The 9,183-nt window shown below is 40.1% G+C and overlaps 1 protein-coding gene across 3 annotated transcripts in view; it reads right to left on the reverse strand.

The window, feature by feature from the left end:
* PPARG (peroxisome proliferator activated receptor gamma) overlaps positions 1-552 on the reverse strand; it is a 51,634-nt gene extending 51,082 nt beyond the window's left edge. The window contains exon 1 of one of the 3 annotated variants that reach the window (XM_042026716.1): positions 478-552. The gene's annotated coding sequence lies outside the window, so the exon portion shown is untranslated. Of the gene's footprint in view, positions 1-6; positions 111-477 lie in introns of those variants that run through there. The other 2 variants (XM_042026715.1, XM_042026717.1) reach the window with 2 other exon arrangements.
* Between the last annotated feature and the right edge of the window lie 8,631 nt (positions 553-9,183).

The following is a 9,183-nucleotide window of genomic DNA, read 5'->3' on the forward strand; positions in this document are numbered from 1 at the left end:
CCTCACCTCGGGGGACGGTCCCCGCAGCCTGCACTGACCTGGCGCTGTCAAGTCTCAGCGGGAGAAACTGTTCCCTTCTAGTGGGATAAACTCCCCCGCTCGGCCCGTCCTCCCGGGCAGGGCCCGCCTCCCCCCCGGCGCCGCCTCCCGCCGGCCCACGGCGGGCGCTGGCAGCGCAGCGGGCTCGGGGGCGCGGGGATGGGCGCGGGGATGGGCGCGGGGATGGGGATACGGATGGGGATGGGGATACGGATGGGGATGGGGATGGGGACGGGGACGGGGGGCGGCCGCGGGGCAGCGCAGCCGCAGGGATGGCGAAGAAGAGCGGGACGGGAGAAGCAGCGGGGCAGTGAGGAGGAGGACGAGGAGGAGGAGGAGGAGGAGGTGCCGCGGCTCCTTCCTCCCTCTGCCCTTCGGGCCGTCCCTCCAGCCCGGCCGGTTCCCCCGTGCCCGCGGAGCGGAATCACCCGCGTGTACCTGAGGGCAGAGCGCCGGCCACGCAGCGCAGCTGGAATTTGATCTCTGCTCCCTGTAATCTCCCGTAACTGAAAATTCACTTTTTCCGGCTGCCGACTGCTTTCTCTTTTGCATTCCCATTCTCCAGCCAGCTCCGCTCTGCGCTGGGTAGTTTGCCTGGGTCACCTCACGTCAGGCTGTGTCCTGCTATGACAGGAGTAAAGGCTTTTCTGAAAAGGTTCTTAGCAGTAACAGAGGTAAAGCAAATTCTTTTTCACTTTTTTTTTTTCTCCGTGAGATTATCTCTGGGCGCTCCCCCCCCACCCTCCCAGGAATGCAGAGACGAGCGGTATAGGCTGTGTTCGGTACCTCTCCAGAGGCAGCAAGCCCCAACAAGCCTGTCACCTCCTCTATCTCAGCCTCTGAGGCTTTGAAAAAGAAGTTAGATGTGGAAAAAAAAGGCATAAGATCAACAGGCTTTAGAGAGTCATCTTGGAGCTCGGGGTGCCCCGGGATACAACAGTTTATCTCAAAAAACTCCAGATCCCTTGGACATCACTGGAAGGCTGAGAGGATCCCAAATTTACCTCGTTATGGTTCTTAGTCATCAAGCATTTTGAAAGAGAGCCCACATTTGCTTTATTATTTGTATACTGAAGGCAATTTATAGATTAGGGTTGAACACGTCAAAATACCTGGACTACCTACAGATACTAACTTTGCCTACAGCCTTTTGTTTATGAGAACAATCTCTCTGTCTGCAGAGGCTTGAAGCCTTGTGTTAATTTTTATGAGAATTATCTGTCTATTTGTATAGGCTTGAGGTGTTACCTCTGCCTTGACAGATCAAGGAATCTTTTTCAATTCCTGCTTTCTTCCTTTTATCTGAATTTTTTAGCCCTGGAAATGTGGAAATACTTTTTTTTTAAGTGGTTATTTTTTGTTGTTTTGGTTGGGTATTTTAAAAATTATTTTAACATGCTGCAGTAATGACCTATTCCAGTAATACCCTGGCTCGGAATTAGAAGCCAGGTCCTGAAAACAAGCAAAACAAACCCTCAGAATTACCATGGATGAACAAAGAGGCAAATGTGGGTAAAATAATCTTGACAATAAGAGGTTTTAAATACCTCGGTTATTAATATTTCTACCACTTTACAGCAATAGCTGAGGTAGAGTTTCAATAGAAAGTTAAAAGGAGAAGGATCTAAGCTGGATGCTCCACAGAGTTCTGATTTAGCTCTGGTGAGAGCAGAGCTGCTGCTCTCTCTGTGAGCTGCTGGAGAATTACTCATTTAGTTTAAGTGTCTGAATAACAGAGGACCCCTCCCAAAAATCGAGGTGTTAACGTGCAGGTTTTTTCAAACTCCGTGCAACTGGAAGCACTCAAAAAATTTGGCAGGTATTGATAACATCCAGTTGTGACTATGCTTTGAGCCCAGGCTTTTAGTGAGTTCGGAAGTGAGGCAGAAATACAAAGCAGAGTTTGGATTTTAATTAAATTGCACGAGTGAGACAGGCATATCTAACTCAGTCCAGAGAAATCAGCCAGACACAGCTTTCACAGAAATATTGCAAAGCCAGTATCAGTCTCTTTCTGTTCTAAGTATCGTATTTAGCAAGTTCATCTTTTGAACAGAGCTCATAAAACATTAAGTGAAAACAGAGTGATAACTTATGTACAAATTACTCAGGTTTTGTAAATATGCATTTTAGCAGATTGAGACAGGAAGGGAAAAATTACTTAGCTGATTTCCTGCTTAACATGGATTTTTAGGTAGGATTTGGTATCTCATTAAATGTTTCTTTCAGACGGACAGCTAATCTTAATTTGAAGAATCAAGAGGTGAAGAACCCATAAATTTTCTCTGGTAATTAAAAGTATGCCTTATTTATGATTTGAATTCATTTGTTTTTCCTTAACAGAGTGGTTTTTTTCCAGAGAAAGCCAATCATTTCTGTATTGGTAAAGAAATAAAAGAGGCTGCAAATGTATTATCTATTCTGTAATCAAGTTGCTTTATACAGTAATGAAATGGTCATAATAAAGACATTATCAGTTTCTCGTAAGTTTTTGTTTGCATTGTTTGACTGTGCAGTTTTTGATGATCCAGACTTTCTCCCCTGCTTATCTGAGAGAATTCCTGAGTTTGGCTGGGACCTCTAGGAGTTATGAAACAAGAATGAAATGTCAGGCTCAGGCCTTCCTGAACCATGGGCACTTCATCCCTAAGTTCAAAGAGAAGCAGAGAAGAGTGTCTCAGCATCAGTTCTAGTTTTAAAATTAGAAGATAATTTGCCTTCACACAAGATCAATTATACTTTGTTTTTCTTACTGGGTATAAAAGCATTAGTTAATTCTTTTCATGTGAAAGAATTGCATTTTATATTAATTTTAATCGGTCAGTTTTTCATGGCGAGTCTTTTTGAAGCATTCATTGCCTCCGAAAAAAAAAATATTATTTCTGCTTGCACTTATTACAGACTGACTGTACATTATGGGTTTCAATTACTCAGAAAATATGAGGCAGATTAAATTCAATCATATGGCAAAAATAGTTCTCACTGAGATAAGAAGCTGAAATGAGTACTTTGTGGAATCTCGAGATGGATAAGGGTGTTAGCAGTGACAAAAGAACCTCTGTTAAACGGTTTCATTTCTCTTTTCCATCTTGATGGATGAATTTCTGTGCAACAATTCCTGGTAAGGAATTCCAGGTAGGTGTTTATGGTTAGAGCAAAGAATATATTGGAGACGATGCTGTGACTTTTACAATTGGCTTGAACAGGGTAGCAACCTTACAAGGATTTATACCCCTTCCCATCTCTGCAAAGACACAAAGTTCCACCTTTTACTTACTTTTTATGTTTCCCGTGTGTCTGTGCTCTCAGCCTCTGGGTGCATTACCCGAGTTTAAAATCACCCCTCACGGTGCATCCCATCCCGGTGCTGTGGGATAGAATGAAGAAGTAGCCAAACTTTTAACATCTAGAGGGCAATCTCCTACTCTGACAATGCAGCCAGAAATCTGACAGCCTGAGCAGCAAGTTCTGGTTGTGCAAATTGCATTGGTTTAAAGGAATGGAGTTTAAATGAGCTAAAAATGTACTGTATTGCTGCTTTTTTTTTTAAAGTTACCCTGTGTTCTTTCTCTTGGGTAATGTAATATTTTAATTCATATATCTGGTGTCCTTTTATTGATAAAAAGCATATCTTACTTGCCTTAGCATATCTCATTCTGCCTTTATTGGCAGTTTTTGGTCTGGGAAGGCATGTTTTTAAAAAGTAAGTCATAATATCGCACCACACTCCTATCTCCAGCTCGCACATTCTGTATGGACACACTTTACTTGAAGGGAATTAGAAGTTTCAGCTGCTATCAGTAGCATTTTACACAGATATATGGCCAAACCTAAACTGCATTCCTTTAAGTGCTGGTAGAGGACTATCCCTGGGTGAATTTCTCCTCGGATCCAGCAGGAGGGATAGAACCAGGCACGAGGCAGATTTTTCACAGATAACTGCAGGGCGGGTCAAAACAAGAACCCCTTAAAAATGAGCCTCCTTTGCCTGAACTTTGAGGCTTGGATAAAAAGAGAACAAAATCCGAATCATGCCTGCTTTAAATTCACTAAAGCCAAGATCACACCAGCCTGCCCACCTCTAATTAGAATGGTTTTGTCCCTGACCTTTAGTCTCCCCCCAACTCTTAGCTTCTCTGATTTCATCTTGAAGGGATTAACTTCCTCTCTAGGACTGTCTGGCTCTTCTGTAATTGGATCTGATAGCCATGTTCCAGTCCCATTCTGATCAAATGGGCCCAGTTGCACATCACACACAGTTAGCAGGCAAAAGAACATATAGGAATAAAGAGCTCAAGCATAGACTGCTGTCTGTCAGATGTGTTAATCCATCCGAAATTTATTTCTGAAGGAATCCTTTTAAAGCAACCAAAAGGTCGTTTTGAGCCTCATTTAAAACCAGTTTATCCTAATTTCTTGGGTGATTGAGCTAAGACAGATTTATGAACGTAACTTACTCAACTTCAGAAATCCAGATTTCTACAATTATACGTGCTTAGACATCTGAAATTAGGAGCTGATGCAACCAAGGCTCAGAGTTGTGCTAATCTGAGATGGGAAGGAGGTGGCTGGGCTTGTGGTTAAAGCATGGGACTGAGCTGCTGAGAGGTCTCGCTTCTATTCCTGGTTGTGTCACTGACTTCCTGTGGGTCACTAAAGTCACTGAGCTCCGTCTCAGTTTGCTCCTATATAAAATAGAAATAATATTACATTGCTAGAGCACTGCAAGACAAAGTCATTACTGTCTATACAGTTATTTTGTGCTCATAAAAGGGCTTTGTGTATACTTGTATCAGCAGATCACATCTATATTCCTAAAGTAACTCCTTTAGGATAATTTGCTGTCTTACACAGCAATTCTACGATTCCAGTAAAGACTAAAAACTCAAAAATGCAAATTTTAACTTAAAATACCTAGAGAGCTTTGCCTCCAGATTCCAATTAAACATTTGCTCATGAAGAGAATTGTTTTTTCTTTGTAAGAGTATGAGAAAGGTACTCACTCCCTCATGATTGTGAAAAAATAATGAATCCCCCCCCCCCCCCCCATTGTTTCTTTTGGAGGAGTGCTTGAAGATCTCTTGGTACTTCCATTTCCTATAACCTTTGTCCCGCTTTATAGTTTTTATACATTGTTGTGATGGAGTTAATTTGAAACACTATTTTTAAAATCCCTGCTTTTTACATATTTTCCCCAAATCTCCAGGGTGCTCAGAGAGATGTAGGAAATGCTGCCGGTCAATTAAATGATGATGATGCTGTAGAACAACAGTTCACACACTGCAGCTCCTAAATCCCAGTGAAAGTCCTGGAATGGGGAGCATCTCCTTGTCTTAAGGGTCAGTTCTCAGCATTCCTGCCATGGATCTCACATTCCCATCACCACAACTTTTATTTCTACTGCAAAGAGGTTTTAAACCAAGGAGATCAGGGTCTCTTTCAAATGTCTGGCAAATCAGGTTTATATTCTTGAATGCTTAAACACATTTTAAACTTTTTGGAATTATTTAGGATGGATATAGGTAATAAAGACTGAAAGAGAATTAGATGACATTCAGATTATCCTATAGATTTAATTATGTTTGCTGAAATACCTTCATTAGTCTTCACAGCAAATAGGTTGCATGGCTTTGGATAACGAGACCAAAGACTGAATAAAGCAGTTTCTTGATTGTCTTTGTAATTAATATACATTATTATACATTATTAATATACATTAATATACATTATTTTAACACTAAACATCCTAAAATGCTGTTAGTTCTGAAAGAATCACCAGGAGTGGCAAAACAATAAAATGGGAGCATCCTTTTCTTGCATCTCACAAACTGTGCTGCAGAGGCTTCTTTTTCCAAGGAAGTTGTGACCACTGAGATATGACCCAACAAAATACACACTAAACTCTGCCTCTGACTTGTACCCAGGCAGGGGTGTGAGGCAGAACACAGTGAAAAATCACCCCAATATTTGTCCTGTTGGGGCATCCTATTTTCTGGTGGTGTTTAGTGTAAATGCACACAGACACTGAACCCAAAGGCCTCAGGTGAGAGTTTCTGAGTGTAATAAATATCTGCTTACTCTGTGATTAAACCTTCATCATAAAAATGTGCTGCCAGCGTGCAGGGAACTCTGCTGGGCAGAGAAACAGTGACTTTCATCCTTACTTGAATTTTGTGTTGCAGGAGTACAAGAAAATAAAATCCGGGCAGGCAAAGCAGCTTGAAATAAGTGTTACATTAAAGGCATCATGCTGCAGTCATGCAAATTGTTCACTTGGTTTGTCTGCCCCTCTTCTGAACTGACTCTTGTTAGTCTTTCAAATAAGCCATTATTTTCATTTAAGATCTGAAGACTCCTAAAAAATAAAGTTAATAACTGGTTGCTAGTCTGTGCTGAGCATTAAAGGATGCCAGGTAACTTTAGCAGTGAATCAGGGGCTATTTTGGGAGAAAAATATTACAATAATTTTCAGGAAATAACCTTTTTGTTCCAAAACAGCTGTCATTGAACACTATTATATCTACAACAATTAAAATTATCTTTGGTAACTTTTAGTATTTGGCACTGCTCCATTATTGTTCAGTTAAATATTTTTCAAGTGTGTTAGGACTTCTGCCCACTGTGTGCCTGAAACCCCTCATCATCACTGGAGAAGCTCTTGGGTTTGTCATGTTGTGCTCTCTCAGCACATGTGACACCTTCTGTGGAGGTTTTTGCCATTCTATAGCAACAGCCCTTCTGCTGACTCACTGTGAGCTCTATAGAATTTGCCTTTTCATGTGAAGTGTTGGATGCTAAAAGACAATTTTAAAAAATAACAACAAAAAAGAGTGCTAGCTAACATATAAAGTGAATTAGGAAACGTGTGCAAACATCCTGGTGAATTTAAATAGCTGGTTGGATCAGAAATGGAGGAAAAATAACACCGGGTCAGGAACAACACCCAAAGCAGCCAGAAACCTTGTATTTCTAATTTAGGATATAAATACTCCCTGCTAAAAATTTCTTTGTTACAAGATGAAATTGATTTAAAAAAGGCAGGTTTAGAGTAGGGGGTGGTGTTGGTTGATGGCTTTAATATGTTTCAAATGCTAATTAAAAATATTTCCACATTGCTGGGGTTCTTTATTCCCTCAGATTGTAACTGGCTGATAGTGCAACCAACATTCTTTGTGTTTTTCAGAATAAAATCTGCATTATTTGTATTGTAATAGCACTTGTGATTGCCATCTGTGGCTCTGAGTCCTCAGTATTAGCAGAGCAGAGCTGAAAAAGCTCTTCAAAAAGTCTATTATACAGAGGTAAGGTATGGTAATGATTTATTAATAGATCAATTGCATACTATGGAATGTTTACTTGTATTTGCATAAGTTAATATAGAGGCATCCCTTCAGTGGGACGTGGAGCAGATGTCATCAAACTCATTTTTTCTCCCGAAGTTTTTGCTCTGTGAACTTCATTAACAGTATTTTCTTGCCCTGCTGTTGTGTGAGGAAAATAATGCAATTCTGGGAATGTACAGAGGACGTGGTGCTGATTTCTGGTATTTGAGTTTTATATAAAGCAGTAAATAATAAAATGTAGCAGTTCAGTACACCGTGGACTAGAGCCTGGCAGCTCACTGTTGTTCCAGTGAACTAAAATAAATTTAATATAAACTCTCCTACTTTTATTTGAAAATTTCAGACATTTGGGCCTGGTCACCCTTGCTGTGTTTGTCAGTCTCCATGGGCCTTTCATGGTTCTGTGCACAGTTCTTTGCTCCAGCAGCTGAACCTGAAGCCAAACCCATGGAACCAAAGTACAAAAATAGGGGTAGAACGGTGGGACAGAAAATCTGATTCAATTGGGAAGTTCTAATTGTATATTAGAATTTATTTTGCATTTGATTTATTCCTCCTCAAATGTGCTTAGCAACAAACTATCCACATATAAAAACCTATTTGTGTTTTGTGCAGTCTGGCCCTTTGCTGAATTTTTTTTCTCTAAATAGACTTTATAGGTAATTCTGCTTCTATCATAAATCACTGAAAAGCTGAATTTTCCAAGGATAAAATAGAGATAGCAAAGTGTACCAGAAATTGAGATCATCTTTTCATAATCCCTCTCCTCGGAGTGTAACAGTTCCAGTTAGGTTGCAGTTGAAGTCACTTTTTTGGTAGCAGCTGGTTTTCCCTAGTTTGTGTTTTTTTTTCAATAATAATTTACACCTGCTTCCAGTGAGCACAGAGTGAGCAAAACATCACCTGAAATATGAGTGGAAAAAAATGTACAGCTAGTTTTCCAGACAGACCACAAAATTTCAACTCACTGGGGGGGTAGTTCTTACTTTCAATCCTAGAAATAGATGGGTTACTACTGAGAGAGAGGGAAGTTGCAACATGAAAGATTTTGGGGGGAAAATGGCTTTTTTGTAGACTGGGACTTGCTCTTCAAGGACTTTGCTCTTCAAGAATTCACAGTGGTGTATATTTAAGGGAAAGCATAACAATAAATGCCCAAGAAGTGAAAAGCAGGATTTCAGATTTAATATTCCATACAGTAATGCAGAGGAGGAATATCACAGGATTTTAACTTCCATTATGATTAGGAGAAAAAAAAAGATAAAATTGCCTTTGTCTCTAGATACACATCCAGAAGATTACTAGAAACTAGGAAAAAAGTTATTAGTTTTAAGAATTCAGCCTATTCCTTGGAAGTGAGTTATTAAACCTGCTAATCTTAGCTCAGAAGAAAGAAAAAACTTAGGGTAACTTCTCTCACCGATGGCAGCAGACTCCTTCCATTCTATATTTTCTGGTTCCAGTTTCCTGTTTACTCATCACACAGCTCCAGGCTGGTTTTGTCTGGAGTTTTATTAATAAATGTACCTTTTTAAATTTATCTGATTTCTTTTTGGTTGGAAATCTCAGCTCCATTGATATTTTACCTCAGCTTTTTTTTATTTTGTAATATTTCTACTTTTTCACTTGTGTGATGTGATCTCTTATGGTCCAATCCATTTCCCAGCTCAGGTTTTTAAATGCTCTCAAACTTTAAATTAATGTTGGTATTTTTGAGAAACAAGTCTTATAAAAATATGTGCATTTTTTTTCCCAAACTGACAGCAGTATAACTTATTTCCCAGAGACATTAATTTGGTTC

The sequence above is a fragment of the Corvus kubaryi genome, unplaced genomic scaffold (genome assembly GCF_017639235.1).
Source record: "Corvus kubaryi isolate FWS band 111438036 unplaced genomic scaffold, C.kubaryi_AGA036_p1.0 37285, whole genome shotgun sequence".
In the NCBI taxonomy this organism is placed as follows: Eukaryota; Metazoa; Chordata; class Aves; order Passeriformes; family Corvidae; genus Corvus; species Corvus kubaryi.